The sequence below is a fragment of the Onychostoma macrolepis genome, chromosome 15, assembly GCF_012432095.1.
Source record: "Onychostoma macrolepis isolate SWU-2019 chromosome 15, ASM1243209v1, whole genome shotgun sequence".
NCBI lineage: Eukaryota > Metazoa > Chordata > Actinopteri > Cypriniformes > Cyprinidae > Onychostoma > Onychostoma macrolepis.
The window spans coordinates 6,855,339-6,871,330 of NC_081169.1; the positions used below are offsets into that span (position 1 = coordinate 6,855,339).

Below are 15,992 nucleotides of genomic sequence, written 5' to 3' on the forward strand. Positions count from 1 at the left end.
GAACCTCTAACATAACTTGCTCTGCAAAAAAGCTCTAACACATGAAAATCTGTCTTCTTCATTGCAAATAATATTTCATTTCATGAGAAAGAAACATCTTTCATGTATGTTACATATCACGGTCATTATTATAATTTTTTTATTGTAATAGTTTATATTGAATGTAAACTTCATGCAATATGTGGACGTCATCAATTGCTGACAGGAACGAGGAGGTCGATGACTTATAAAGGCTTCATCAACGCAGTTGCAGCAGCGGCAGCAGCAAACAATACCTCGTGGAACGAGACGGAGAACTAGAGCCCTGGCGTGCAAACTGTGGCCGGAGTGTCTCGAGGCGTTGAGCGTGATTCACCTACGTGATGACGAATTGTGTTATGTTTAAGTTAAGTTGTGTTGTGCATTCTGACTATTATGTGTTCAAATAGATGAAATGTAGATCGACGTCAGTTAGAATCTGTTATGCCTTTTCTCATTACAGCTGTGTTGTGAGTCTCTCGCCTATGTGATCTTTGTGGATAACAGAGAAAGCGATAGATTATGAAGTCACGTGACATACATTGAACACATGTAGGTTTTAATTGCATTGTATTATACACACTAGTTTAGCGAGTATGTGCCATCTTTTGTAAATTTTGTTTTGTTAGCCACTGTAGGGAGGGTAGGGCATGTGATACGCTGAAGATGTTTAGTTTTTTTGTTTGTAGTTAGGTAAGAACTATTTACTTTAGGTAGATTGGTTTTCTATTTTTGTTTATTTCTTTTCTTTGGCACTACTCGGAGATTGTCTTTCTCTTTTCTTCATATTTTTATTTTGTATATTTATATTTAACTTCGGTATTGAACTTCAATGTTTGACTACTCCTGGACATCAAAATAAATTATCTTTTGAGAATATTTGTTTGTTTTGATCACTTATTGCCACACAATGACAATGAGGGAATATGTAACTATTACTTTTCACTATTAAAAGAGAAAGGGGAAGGGAATAATTTTCTTGTTACGGCTCCCTTACACTAGACATTAAAACATCGTAACAATGTACATAAGCTTTACTCTTAAAATTGCATTAACCAACTTTCTGTGGCCTTGCATTCTCTTCATTTGCTTAGTTGTACTAAAGAAGCATTTAGTGTTGTTAGAAGCTCTAAACTAGTGATTCTGTGTATGGACCATTTCAACAGCTATTCGGCTGTTTAAGGAAGTTATGTCTTTGTTCCTTGGACGTTGCCAGTTAGTGTTCGAGCACATTCAAAACAATGGCGGCAGGCACTTGATACACAGTAGGATTGCGATAATTTATTTAAACCTGCTGTTTACATTGTCAAAATTAAAATTGAGATCCTTGTCGCTCAGTGGTTGGGTGCTCCCTCTGGTCTGGAACTAACATTCATTTATAAATAACCGGAAATTAAAGGGTTTAGATTTCCGAGAAACGCGCCTGGATTGCAGCAGTGAAGCAAGAAGGCAGAATAGACTGATTATTTGTATTTCTTTACGTTACCTCTTCAAGTATGATGCAGCATTGTGTTTCCATGACTGTTTACATGTGCGCCTAGCACAGTGTTGGGTGTAACGCGTTACTGTAATTAAATTACTTATCCACTGAAAAAGTAAAGTAAGGGATTACTGTTCATTTTTAGGTAATTTAATTACAGTTACTTATAAAGTACTTGCGTTACATATACTAAATAATTTCAACAGTTCTAAAATCAATATTGAATTTGAAGTCTAAATTTAACATCTAAAGATAAAATTGAATGCAGCGTTAACCCTCCGCGCGCCGGTTCGTTTACTTTCAGATTTTCCTGATTCACAGAGAAACCTTAAATACTCAGATACATATAAGTAGGGTTGCCAACCGTCCCGTATTAGCCGAGATCGTGCTGCCGCGACTGAGAGCGGCTCGACGGTGTTTAGTGTCCCGCAGCAGCAGCAGCGAGAGCAAGTGACTTCAGCACAGCTGAAGAGTTCTGCGTTCAAATGCACGCAATTAGGCTAAATCTTACTGCAAAGCCCCAGCAAACATGATCATGAATGTGTCCGCAGGAAATAGTAAGGACCTATTTGAATTATTTACTAATAAACTAATGTTTTCTGAGTCCCTGTCGCAAGGATGAAGTTGCTGATCCTGACTCGCCGTCTCCTCATTATACGCGCCTTTGGAGATAAATGCATCTTTATTGATTATTATTAAGATTATAATAAAAGAGTTTTTTTTTTTTTTTTTTTCGTTATGTGATAATTTAAAGCTTTCTATAGATATATTTATCATGTCTGTGAGGTATTCGCTCAGCTTCGGTTCGTTTTTGTGAAGAGCTCACTGTAAAACCCAACAAGTTAGGGTAACTCAAACCGTTTGAGTAAACCGATTGCCTTAAAAACCTAACTTGTTAGGTTAACTCAAACCATTTGAGGCAACTGATTGCCATAAAACATTTAAGTTTCATAAAACTAACAGTTATGAGTACTCTGAACTTATTTCAGTTGATTGAGCATTAGTGATGAACACCTGCTGTTAATAAACAGAATCACTGAAGAAAAGATAAACACAAGAACTACTACAACTGACTTCAGCCATAGCCTTAGATGAAATCAACTGAAATAAAATACATGAAATCTCTCAAAATCTGATTAAACAACCCCACAAACAGCATCACCAACTCCACTTATTAATAACCAGACTGACTTTATTTCTGTCAGACATCTACAGAAGATCTTATTGAGAATTAACTAAGGTTTAGATGTTGATTTATTTTCAATTGAAGTAACCATGTTAGAGATCAGTGTCTGCTTTAGTTGGGCTCTTGATCCTTGACTTCTGTGTTAGTTGTTTTTTTTTTCTCTCTGGTTGTTGTAATCATGTGTTCCTTAAACATATTTGTTACGACTTCAAAGCCCAGAGGAAATAATCGGTAGTTGGTTGTCGTATATTTATAATGACAATCATCTGTAAGTGAACTGATCTCACTGAGAGTGAATGTAGACTCGTTGTGTGTCTAATCTCTGGTTAAATGAATGTTGTATTAATTATAGTAAAAGTGATTCTAAGAGCCGCTGGTTCTGTGACAGTCAGTTAATAAGAAGGACTTTCTAAACAGTTTGTCCACAAAAAGTTTTAATCTATGGCAACAGTTAGACTCACACAGAAATCAAGAATCAGCTTGTGAACCTCAACAATGGTGACCATTAAAAAATAAATGTTAAAAAAAATCATGCGGTAATGCATTGTAATATGCTAGTACCCAGCATGCATTGCAAAATTATTATATTATTTTTAATGGTCACCATTGTTGAGGTTCATAAGCTGATTCTTGATGTCTGTGTGAGTCTGACTGCTACCATATATTAAAACCTTTTGTGGATGAACTGTTTAGAAAGTCCTTTCTGTTAACTAACTGCCACAGAACCACTGGCTCTTTCTTAGAATCACTTTTGCTAAACATCCGTTTAATCAGAGATTAGACTCTCAGTGAGATCAGTTCATTAATAGTTGATTGCCACTATAAATATATAACAACCAACTACTGATCATTTCCTCTAGGCTTTTGAGTTGTAACAAATATGTTTGAGAAACACATGGTTACAACAGCCAGAGAAAAAAAAAAAACTAACACAGAAGTCAAGGGTCAAGAGCCCAAGTAAAGCAGACACTAATCTCTAACATGGTTACTTCAAATGAAACAATAAATCAACATCAAATCCTTAGTTAATTCTCAATAAGATCTTCTGTAGATGTCTGACAGAAATAAAGTCAGTCTGGTTATTATTCGATTGCTTCAGTCTGTTGTGCTGCTGAGAGGTTTGTGTTTGTAGCTCCGTGTACCTTCGCTTTTTATTGAATCTCTACCTTACTTTCAATCCCTTTTGTCTAAAGTGATAATATATAACTTAATTCCCACCATATTTCTGGTGTTATCTTTCAAACTAATCTAACTAATTTGATCGTTCTCCTTTAAAAACCGCGAGTGCAGCTTGTTAGCCCCTTAGCTTGTCACCGCGGTTCCATTTGCATTTCTATTCGCCTATTATTATTTTATTTTTTCCTCGCTGCGTTTTCACGAGCTCATCAAACAACAGTGGTAAGTGGTAAGTTAAGTTGGTATCATTCATCAATCACGGTGAGTAATGGCTTCTTCTCCTGCTATTGTTGTTTGCACTGTTTGCCACATGTATAGTTTATCTGTCTTTGTCAGCAGCGAGGGATTCACATGTGATAAATGCAGGGAAATAGTTAGGCTGACAGAGAAGGTTTTAGAACTAGAGACACGCATCCAAACTTTAGTTGAGGACAGTAAGAATGTGAGGGCTGTAGATACTGCTTTGGATGCGACTAGCTCAGGGAGTCCTGTACATTGTTCGGTTTCGGTTGAGCCCGTGCAGCAGGGCAACTGGGTGACAGTGAGGCGGGTCAAAACACCACTCTTCCGTTCCGATCAGAACATCAAACAGGTTCTCCCCACTCAGTGAAGCACCCACTGAGAAACCTGATGAAAGTGCTCTAGTTATTGGCGATTCTATTGTACGGAACGTGAAAATAGAGACACCAGCCACCATAGTCCATTGTTTACCAGGAGCCAGAGCGCCTGACATCTTGGAAAATTTAAAAGTGCTGACTAATGCTAAACGTAAATTCAGTAAGATTGTTATCCACGTCGGCGCTAATGATGTTCGACTTCGCCAGTCGGAGATCACCAAAAATAATGTTAAAGAGGTGTGTGAACTTGCAAGTACGATGTCAGACACTGTAATATGCTCTGGTCCGCTCCCTGCTTACCGGGGTGATGAGATTCATAGCAGACTGTCGTCACTTAATGGCTGGATGTCTAAGTGGTGCCCGCAAAATAACATAGGCTTTATAGACAATTGGAAGAATTTTTGGGGCAGACCTGACCTGTTGAAAAGAGATGGTGTTCATCCCTCCTGGGTGGTACCGCTCTTCTCTCTAGAAATATGGCACATAGTCTTAGAGTTTGTACTTGACTAACTGGAGCCCAGGTCAGGAAGCAGACAGACTGGCTAAACCGATCGTCTGCTAGCCGCCTCACGTCACCAAAGTCAGTTAACTCTCAGCACATAGAAACTTTTTCACCTAGATATCACTCTATAGAGACTGTGTCTGTTCCCTGAACTAGAAAATACAGAAAACATCCAAACCAAAGTAATAGTAACAATTTAATTGATGTTCAACAAATAAAAAAACGATATAATACAGATAAACACATGAGAAAGCTTGGCTTATTAAATATTAGATCCCTTTCTTCAAAAGCACTTTTGTAAATGATATGTTCACTGACCATAAACTAGATGTGCTTTGTCTGACAGAAACCTGGCTAAAACAAGATGATTACATTACTTTAAACGAGTCTACACCCCAAGATTACTGTTACAAACATGAACCGCGTCCAAAAGGTAAAGGGGGAGGTGTTGCTACAATTTATAGAAATATTTTCAGTATCTCTCAGAGGTTGGGTTTCAAGTATAATTCGTTCGAAGTAATGGTGCTTCATATAACGTTATCCAAAGAAACAAGTGTTAATGATAAATCCCCTGTGATGTTTGTACTGGCTACTGTATACAGGCCACCAGGGCACCATACAGACTTTATTAAAGAATTTTCTGATCTTCTATCGGAGTTAGTGCTGACTGCAGATAAAGTCCTAATCGTTGGTGATTTTAATATCCATGTTGATAATGACAGAGATTCGTTGGGATCAGCATTTATAGACATTCTAAACTCAATTGGTGTTAAACAACACGTGTCAGGACCTACTCATTGTCGAAATCATACTCTAGATTTAATACTGTCACATGGAATTGATGTCAGTGGCGTTGAAATTTTGCAGCAGAGCAATGATATCTCAGATCATTATCTAGTCTCCTGTATATTCCATATAGCTAAAGCTGTAAAGCCAACTTCTTGTTACAAATATGGTAGAACCATTACCTCTACCACAAAAGACTGCTTTATAAATAATCTTCCTGACTTATCTCAGTTCCTCAGCATATCCAATAGCTCAGAACAACTTGATGATGTAACAGGAACTATGGACTCTCTCTTTTCTAGCACTTTAGATGCGGTTGCTCCTTTACGCTTAAGGAAGATTAAGGATAAGAGTCCAACACCGTGGTATAATGAGCACACTGCACCCTAAAGAGAGCAGCCCGGAAAATGGAGCGCAGCTGGAGGAAAACTAAATTAGAGGTATTTCGTTTAGCTTGGCGGGAAAGTACCCTATCCTACAGAAAACATTAAAACTGCTAGATCTGATTACTTTTCGTCTCTTCTAGAAGAAAACAAACGTAACCCCGGTATTTATTCAATACAGTAACTAAATTAACGAAAAATCAAGCATCAACAGGTGTTGGCATTTCCCAAGAGCATAGCAGTAATGACTTTATGAACTACTTCACTTCCAAGATCGATACTATCAGAGATAAAATTGTATCCCTGCAGCCGTCAGCTACAGTATCGCATCAGATAGCGCACTATAGACCCCCTGAGGAACAATTCCACTCATTCTCTACTGTGGAGAGGAAGAATTGTATAAACTTGTTAAATCATCTAAACCAACAACATGTATGTTAGACCCGATTCCATCTAAACTACTAAAAGAGCTGCTTCCAGAAGTCATAGATCCTCTTTTGGCTATTATTAATTCATCATTGTCATTAGGATATGTCCCCAAAACCTTCAAATTGGCTGTTATTAAGCCTCTCATTAAAAAACCACAACTTGACCCCAAAGATCTAGTTAATTACAGACCGATCTCAAATCTCCTTTTCTGTCAAAGATACTAGAAAAGGTAGTATCCTCACAATTATATTCCTTCCTAGAGAAAAATGATATCTGTGAGGAATTCCAGTCAGGATTTAGATCGTATCATAGTACTGAGACTGCTCTCATTAGAGTTACAAATGACCTGCTGATCGTGGTTGTATCTCTTTATTAGTTCTACTGGATCTTAGCACCGCGTTCGACACTATCGACCACAACATTCTTTTGAATAGACTAGAAAACTTTGTTGGCATTAGTGGAAGTGCCTTAGCATGGTTCAAATCGTACTTATCTGACCGCCATCAGTTCGTAGCAGTGAATGAAGAGGTATCATATCGATTACAAGTGCAGTATGGAGTACCTCAAGGCTCAGTACTAGGGCCGTTACTTTTCACGCCTATATGTTACTCTTGGGAGATATTATCAGGAGACATGGTGTTAGCTTTCACTGTTATGCTGATGATACTCAGCTCTATATTTCTTCGCGGCCCGGTGAAACACACCAAATTGAGAAACTAACGGAATGCATAGTCGATATAAAAAACTGGATGACGAGTAATTTTTTACTGCTAAATTCTGAAAAACAGAGGTGTTAATTATCGGACCTAAAACCCCACATGTAACCTAGAACATTATCTAACACTTGACGGCTGCTCTGTCAATTCTTCTTCATCAGTCAGGAACCTAGGTGTGCTGTTCGATAGCAATCTGTCATTTGAAAGCCATGTTTCTAGCATCTGTAAAACTGCATTTTTCATCTCAAAAGCATATCTAAATTGCACCAATGCTCTCAACGTCAAATGCAGAAATGTTAATTCATGCTTATGACCTCAACTATTGTAATGCTTTATTAGGTGGTTGTTCTGCACGCTTGATCAACAAACTACAGTTAGTCCAAAATGCAGCAGCTAGAGTCCTTACTAGAACCAGGAAATATGACCATATTAGCCCGGTTCTGTCAACACTGCACTGGCTCCCTATCAAGCATCGGATAGATTTTAAAATCTTGTTAATTACTTATAAAGCCCTGAATGGTTTAGCTCCTCAGTACTTGAGCGAGCTCTTATCGCATTATAGTCCTCCACGTCCGCTGCGTTCTCAAAACTCCGGCCGCTTGATAATACCTAGAATATCAAAATCGACTGTGGGCGGCAGATCCTATTCCTATTTAGCACCCAAACTCTGGAACAGTCTACCTAACACTGTTCGGGAGGCAGACACACTCTGTCAGTTTAAATCTAGATTAAAGACCCATCTCTTTAGCCTGGCTTACACATAACACATTAATACGCTTCTATTATTCAAATCCGTTAAAGGATTGTTAGGCTGCATTAATTAGATCAACCGGAACCGGGAACACTCCCCATAACACACGATGTACTCGTTACATCGTAAATTGAACCGCATCTACGCTAATATTTGTCTGTTTCTTTCCTAGTCTGTTTCTCAGTCCGTATCCGATCAGATGGTGGATCAGCACCAAGAGATGATGTCTACAGCCCTGATCGTCAGCGGAGACCAGGACACCCAGATGACCCCCAGAGATATATCCCCAGATATATCAACCAAAAATAACAAAATAACTAAAATATAATAAAATACCTAACTACATAATACTACTATTGTTAGAAATTGCAACAAAATTAAAATAGAAATATAAACTTTTGAACTGCGGGTTTCGTCTGGTCAGAGGAGAACTGGCCCCCTGACTGAGCCTGGTTTCTCCCAAGGTTTTTTTTTTCTCCATTCTGTCTCAGAGGGAGTTTTGGTTCCTTGCCGCTGTTGCCTCTGGCTTGCTCAGTTGGGGACACTTAATTTCTAGCGATTATCGCCGATTTGATTGCACAGATACTATTTAAACTAAACTGAGCTAGACAGTGACATCTCTGAATTCAATAATGAAATGCCTTTAACTGAAAATTGAGTGTTTAATCTTATCATTATACATTACTGACACTCTATCCTCCAATTTGATACTGTTAAGTGCTTTGACACAATCAGTATTGTAAAAGCGCTATATAAATAAAGGTGACTTGATTTGACTTGACTATTAATAAGTGGAGCTGGTGATGCTGTTTGTGGGGTTGTTTAATCAGATTTTGATAGATTTCATGTATTTTATTTCAGTTGATTTCATCTAAGGTTATGGCTGAAGTCAGTTGTTGTTCTTGTGTTTCTCTTTCTGTCAGTGATTCTGTTTGTTAACAGCAGGTGTTCATCACTAATGCTCAATCAACTGAAATAAGTTCAGAGTACTCATAACTGTTAGTTTTATGAAACTTAAATGTTTTATGGCAATCAGTTGCCTCAAATGATTTGAGTTAACCTAACTTGTTAGGTTTTAAGGCAATCGGTTTACTCAAACAGTTTGAGTTACCCTAACTTGTTGGGTTTTACAGTGCATAAAACATTTAAGTTTCATAAAACTAACAGTTATGAGTACTCTGAACTTATTTCAGTTGAGTTCACTAAATAAGATATATGCCCGACAAGTCACGGTAACTCTAACCGTTTGAGTAAACTGATTGACTTAAAAACCCGAGTTAGGTTAACTCAAACCGTTTGAGGCAACTGATTGCCATAAAACATTTAAGTTTCATAAAACTAACAGTTATGAGTACTCTGAACTTATTTCAGTTGATTGAGCATTAGTGATGAACACCTGCTGTTAACAAACAGAATCACTGACAGAAAGAGAAACACAAGAACAACAACTGACTTCAGCCATAGCCTTAGATGAAATCAACTGAAATAAAATACATTAACTCTCTCAAAATCTGATTAAACAACCCCACAAACAGCATCACCAGCTCCACTTATTAATAACCAGACTGACTTTATTTCTGTCAGACATCTACAGAAGATCTTATTGAGAATTAACTAAGGTTTAGATGTTGATTTGTTTCATTTGAAGTAACCATGTTAGAGATCAGTGTCTGCTTTAGTTGGGCTCTTGACCCATGACTTCTGTATTGGTTGTTTTATTTCTGCTTCTTTTTCTCTGGCTGTTGAAACCATGTGTTCCTCGAACATATTTGTTGCAACTCAAAAGCTCAGAGAAAATTATTGGTGGTTGGTTGTTATATATTTATAATGATGATCATCTGTAAGTGAGCTGATCTCATTGAGAGTAAAGATAGACTCATCGTGTGTCTAATCTCTGGTTAAATGGATGTTGTATTGATTACAGTAAAAGTGGTTCTGTGATGGTCAGTTAATATAAAGGACTTTCTAAACAGTTTTTCCACAAAAAGTTTTAATCTATGGAAGCAACTAGACTCACACAGACATCAAGAATCAGTTTATGAACCTCAACAATGGTGACCATTAAAAAAAAAAAAAAATCCTGCTGCAATGCATGCTGGGTACTAGCATAGGACAAAACTCATCCATGGCTCCCAGCATGCATTGCAGCATGATTTTTTTTTTTTTTTTTAATGGTCACCATTGTTGAGGTTCACAAACTGATTCTTGATGTCTGTGTGAGTCTAATTGCTACCATAGATTAAAACTTTTTGTGAACAAACTGTTTAGAAAGTCCTTTATATTAACTGACTATCACAGAACCAGTGGCTCTTTTTTCTTTTTCTTTTTTTCCAAAGATAAATGCTGTTATTTGTACAGAGATTGTATTTTTTACATTTTCAACCCTCTCCATCCACCCCAGAACAAACTGCCTAAGATGATGATAATTAAAGTTAAAATATAAACAATAATGAAAATAAATAATAGATAATATAGATAATAGTAGATAGTAATAAAAATGCAATAGTTAAGACAATGTCAATATATGCATAGGTATATACACCCATATAAAAAAAAAATAATAATAAAAAAATGAAGAAAAAATAAATGAAGAAAAAAAAAAATGGACACCATATTCAAAAGTGTAACAATGATATGATAATAAGCGGCATAAACCCTACATATTAACATTTGTAAAAGTACCAAGCATCAGACACCATGGAACCACCATGTAAAAAGGTGTGTGAAAAAGGAAAGGTTATACAGTGTTAATATAAAACCCATTACTCCCCAGGGAGTACATTTATGACCGAGAAATATGATAGTAATGGTTGCCAGACATAAGAAAATTTATGAGAACCTCTGATTGAATATTTAATCTTTTCCAAGTGTAAATATAACATCAGATCCTGAAGCCAATGTGATGCTTTAGGTGGGTTTATAGATTTCCAATGTAATAGAACCCGTCTGCGAGCCAATAAGGATGCAAAAGCGATAATGTTTAGTTGTCTTTGAGTCAGACATGATTCATCATCTGGAACACCAAAAATAGCTGATTCAGCACATGGCTTCAGTTGTACTTCACATACTTTAGAGAGTGTATCAAATATGGTTGACCAATAAGTAGTAAGTTTGGGGCATGTCCAAAACATATGAGACAAATCTGCTTCCCCATTGTGACATCTTATACAGGTCTTATCAAAAGTAGGATTAAAAGAAGCAATCAGTGCTCTGCTTAGGTGCACACGATGCAGAACCTTGAACTGTATTAAATTCAGTCTGGCACAGGAGGTACTAGCATTCACTCTACGTAGGGCACTGCTACAAAATTCCTCTGAGAATACTGTTCCAAGCTCTTTCTCCCAACTACTTTTAATCTTGTCTGTTCCTACACTTTTTAAGGACATAAGAATTGTATATATTTTTGAAATAAAACCTTGTAGATGGAGGGGGGCTTCAAACAAAGTGTCTACAGGAGACTTGGATGGAATGTATGGAAATGATGGGCTTTGGGCAATTACAAAATGACGTATTTGAAAATAACGAAAAAGGTCAGCTTGATTAAGATTGAATTTGAAACATAGATCATTAAAACTAGCAAAAAGACCATCAATATAAAGATCACTAAACTGAGCAATGCCCTTGTCTTGCCACTGTTTAAATGTAGAGTCCAGTTTGGCAGGGAGGAATTCGTGATCATTGCATATTGGACTCTGAGACAGGAGTATTTGTCTTAACTGCAAATTCTGGCGTAATTGAGTCCATATTTTTAGAATAGAATGAACAACAGGATTCAGTGTATATTGTGTTATTTTAATAGGTAAGCTAGATGTTACTAGGGCTTGTAAAGAGGTCACTGTGCAGGATTTAGATTCTGTTTCACACCAATCATTAGTGCCTGATAAGTGCATCCAACAGACAATTTTTTGAACTTGAGCCGCCCAATAATAATATAAAAAATTAGGGAGAGTTAACCCTCCATCACTCTTATTTTTCTGGAGAAACTCTTTCCGAATCCTAGGGGTTTTTCCGTCCCATATAAAACTGGAAATAGTTTAGTCTAATCTATTGAAAAAGGCTTTGGACAGAAAGATGGGAAGGCATTGAAATAGATACAAGAATCTCGGAAGAACTATCATTTTTACACAGTTCACCCTGCCAACCAGAGTTAGATGAAGGATCCTCCATTTTTGAAGATCAGATTTAAGTTTAATCAAAAGAGGAGTAAAATTACTTTCATATAGTCCTTTAAAGGTATGTGCAATATTGATACCAAGATATTTAAACCCAGATCTTGCCAAGCGAAAGGAGAACACAGAATCGGGCATTTTCCTAGCAAGTGTGTTTACAGGCATGCATTCGGTTTTAGAAATATTCAATTTGTAGCCCGAGAAAGTCCCAAAATTGTTCAAGATTTTGATAATATCATTGATACATGATAAAGGATTTGAAATGTACAGAAGCAAGTCATCAGCATATAATGAGAGCTTATGTTCAACACCCCACCTGTTTATGCCATGAAATGAAGGTGTGGATTTTAATATCAGAGATAATGGTTTGATTGCGATTGTAAACAGAAGCGGGCTTAATGGGCACCCCTTGATAAAGAAAATATTTGGATCAGCATTTATTAGTAACCACTGAAGCAACTGGGGAAGTATACAAAAGACGGATCCACTCTATAAATCTGGGGCCGAATCCGAACCTTTCCATTGCAAAAAAAAAGGTAGTCCCATTCCACCCGATCGAAGGCCTTTTTGGCATCTAATGAGACTACAATTTCAGGAGTGTGGAGGGGATGGAGGGGTGTAAAGAACATTTAAGAGGCAACGGATGTTAGAGAAAATGTGCTGACCTTTTATGAAACCAGTCTGATTAGCTGAAATTATACTGATTAAGGGAAGCTCTAATCGAATAGCTAGTAATTTTGCTAAAATTTTGACATCTGCATTCAGCAGGGAAATTGGTCGATATGAGCTACACTGTGTTGGGTCTTTCTCAGGCTTCAGCAACAGTGTAATCATTGCTTCAGTAAGGGACTTTGGTAGAGTTCCTTGAGACAAAGAATATTCAAACATATTGAGCAAGAGTGGAGATAATTTTGTAGAAAACTTCTTATAGAATTCGATCGGGAAGCCATCAGGTCCCGGAGCTTTGCCACTTTGCAAGGCTGCTATGGCTGCAGATATTTCTTGCAGCTGAAGGGGATGCTCCAAGTCTTTTTTATATTCCGATGAAATAGATGGGACATTTATTTGATCAAAAAACTCTACCAATTTAGACTGATCCTTAGGGGTTTCTGATTTATAAAGGCTAGAGTAAAAGTTCATAAAGATGTTATTAATTGTAAGGGGATCAATAGTTAAGTACCTAGCATCATCTGCAATTTGGGAAATATGTTGTGCCGATGTCCTGGATTTAAGTTGATGGGCTAAGAGTCGGCCAGCCTTATCTCCGTGTTCATAGAAAAAACCCTGTGACCGAAGAATAAGTTGTTCTGCTTGGTTTGATGAAATTAAATTATATTGGGTCTGAAGGTCAATCCTTTCTTTATAAAGTTCTGGTGTAGGAGAAGAAGAGTACTGACTGTCAATTTTGGATATTGTCTCAATTAGCTGTTGTCTTTTCCTTTCCCGCTCTTTGAAGTGTGAAAAGTGAAAAGAAGTGTAAGATATAATGTCCCCTCTGAGTACTACTTTCAACATCTCCCAAATGATAGTGGGGGAGATTTGCTCTGTTGAGTTAAATTCTAAAAAATTGTCAATTGAAGAAGAAACATGTTGGCAGAATGATTCGTCTGACAACAATGATGGGTTTAACCGCCATATGTAGTTTGTGAAATTAGATGGAAAGGAGAGATCTAACAGCAAGGGAGCATGATCAGATTCTACAATAGCTGAGTATTCCACTCCCTTTACTGAAGGAAGGAGATTTTTGTCTATGAAGAAATAGTAAATTCTTGAATAGCAATGGTGTACGTGTGAAAAATAAGAAAAAACCTTATTATGAGGATTGTAGAAACGCCAGGGATCTACACAACCAGTCTGATTCAAAAAGGCTGAGATTTCATTTGCCATTTTAGAAGGGACCTGTGGCTTCGGGTTGGAGTGGTCCAAATTTGGGTCCATTTGGAAATTTGGAAACTTTTTGATCTCTTTATGGGACCATTAAGACCTTTAACATTCCATGATGTAAATCTAATACTTGGCTTTCCTGTCAGTCCTCCTCTGCTCAAAACATTGGACATACAGTAGTTCACTATGAAAGGATAAACAATGCACCTGTGGCACACAAAAAACGAAATCTCTCGTCCAATTCAAAACAGAACCACCCATTGTAAAAGTATCCATATATATTATAAAAATAATTTAAAAAAATAAAAATAAAAAAGGCAGTAAACCAACCCATGAACATTATTAGAACACTCTTCAATTGCTGACTCGAAAGTGAAGGTTTCCCCATCATGTGTGAATCGCAAGCGGGCGGGGTAGAGAAATCTGAAACGGATACCTTTTTGATAGAGCATTGTTTTAATGTTCTTGAAAGCGGCGCATTTCTTAGAAAGTGCCGCGCTTAGGTCAGGATAGAATCTGAGTGTCTTCCCTCGGTACTGCAGCTCGAGTTGCCTGGCCCAGCGCAAAGCTCGTTCCTTCTCCTGGAATCGATGAAAGCAGACGATGATGGGTCTTGGAGGCTGACCGTCTCTGAGTTTGGGCGCCAGTGCGCGGTGTGCTCTCTCCAGTTCTGGTGGTTTCTCGAATACCGGGTCTCCCATGACTTCTTTTAGCAGATCCGAAGTAAACTTGATCATGTCCGTTCCAATTTCACTGTCCTCTGGGACATTTATGATCCGAAGATTCGCCCTGCGTGAATGATTTTCCAGGTCGTCCAAACGGTCTTGTAGCGCTTCGTTGGGTGTTTTTAACGCAGAGATGTCTGCCTCCGCCTTAGCTAGGGCCTCGAAGTTTTCCCCAGCCGTTGTTTCAACAGTACTAAGACGCTTTCCAAACGCATCCACAGTTTCTTGAAACGATTCTATGGAAAGCTGAATTGGTGCCAAGAAAGACTTGATTAACGCACTCATGTCCTCTTTCAGATATTCACGCTGTTTTTCTAGCTCCGTAGTCAGCATACTCATAGAGAATTCCTTGTTAGCCTCCGAAGCAGCCGCCGCCATTTTAGCTAACTTGCTGCTTAACGAAGTTTTCTTTGTATCTTGATCGGTTTTAATTTTAGAGTTAGGCATTTTGTCACCTCACTTCTATTACTGCCCCTTAGTACATGTCTGACCTGTTATAGATTGTAATTACTGATATTTAGTTTGAAGTTGTCGGGAGGCTCACACACCCGCATCCTCTGTCTACATTACTCAAACCGGAAGCCAAACCAGTGGCTCTTAGAACCACTTTTACTATAATCAATACAACATCCATTTAATCAGAGACTAGACACACAGTCAGTCAATCTTTACTCTCAACAGGATCAGCTTACTTACAGATGATCATCATTCTAAATATATAACAACCAACTACTGATCATTTCCTCTGGGCTTCTGAGTTGTAACAAATATATTCGAGGAACACATGATTACAACAGCCTGAGAAAAAAAACAGCTAATGTAGAAGTCAAGGTTCAAGAGCCCAACTAAAGCAGACACTGATCTCTAACATGGTTACTTCAAATGAAACAAATCAACATCTAAACCTTAGTTAATTCTCAATAAGATCTTCTGTAGATGTCTGACAGAAATAAAGTCAGTCTGGTTAATTAATAAGTGGAGCTGGTGATGCTGTTTGTGGGGTTGTTTAATCATGTTTTGAGAGATTTAATGTATTTTATTTCAGTTGATTTCATCTAAGGCTATGGCTGAAGTCAGTTGTAGAAGTTCTTGTTTCTCTTTTCTTCAGTGATTCTGTTTGTTAACAGCAGGTGTTCATCACTAATGCTCAATCAGCACTTAATTAATCAC

General features: G+C 37.6%; 1 pseudogene; it reads right to left on the reverse strand.

Annotated features, from left to right (window-relative positions):
- The window catches only part of LOC131520875 (uncharacterized), a 28,530-nt pseudogene extending 13,330 nt beyond the window's left edge, over positions 1-15,200 (reverse strand).
- Positions 15,201-15,992: the final 792 nt, after the last annotated feature.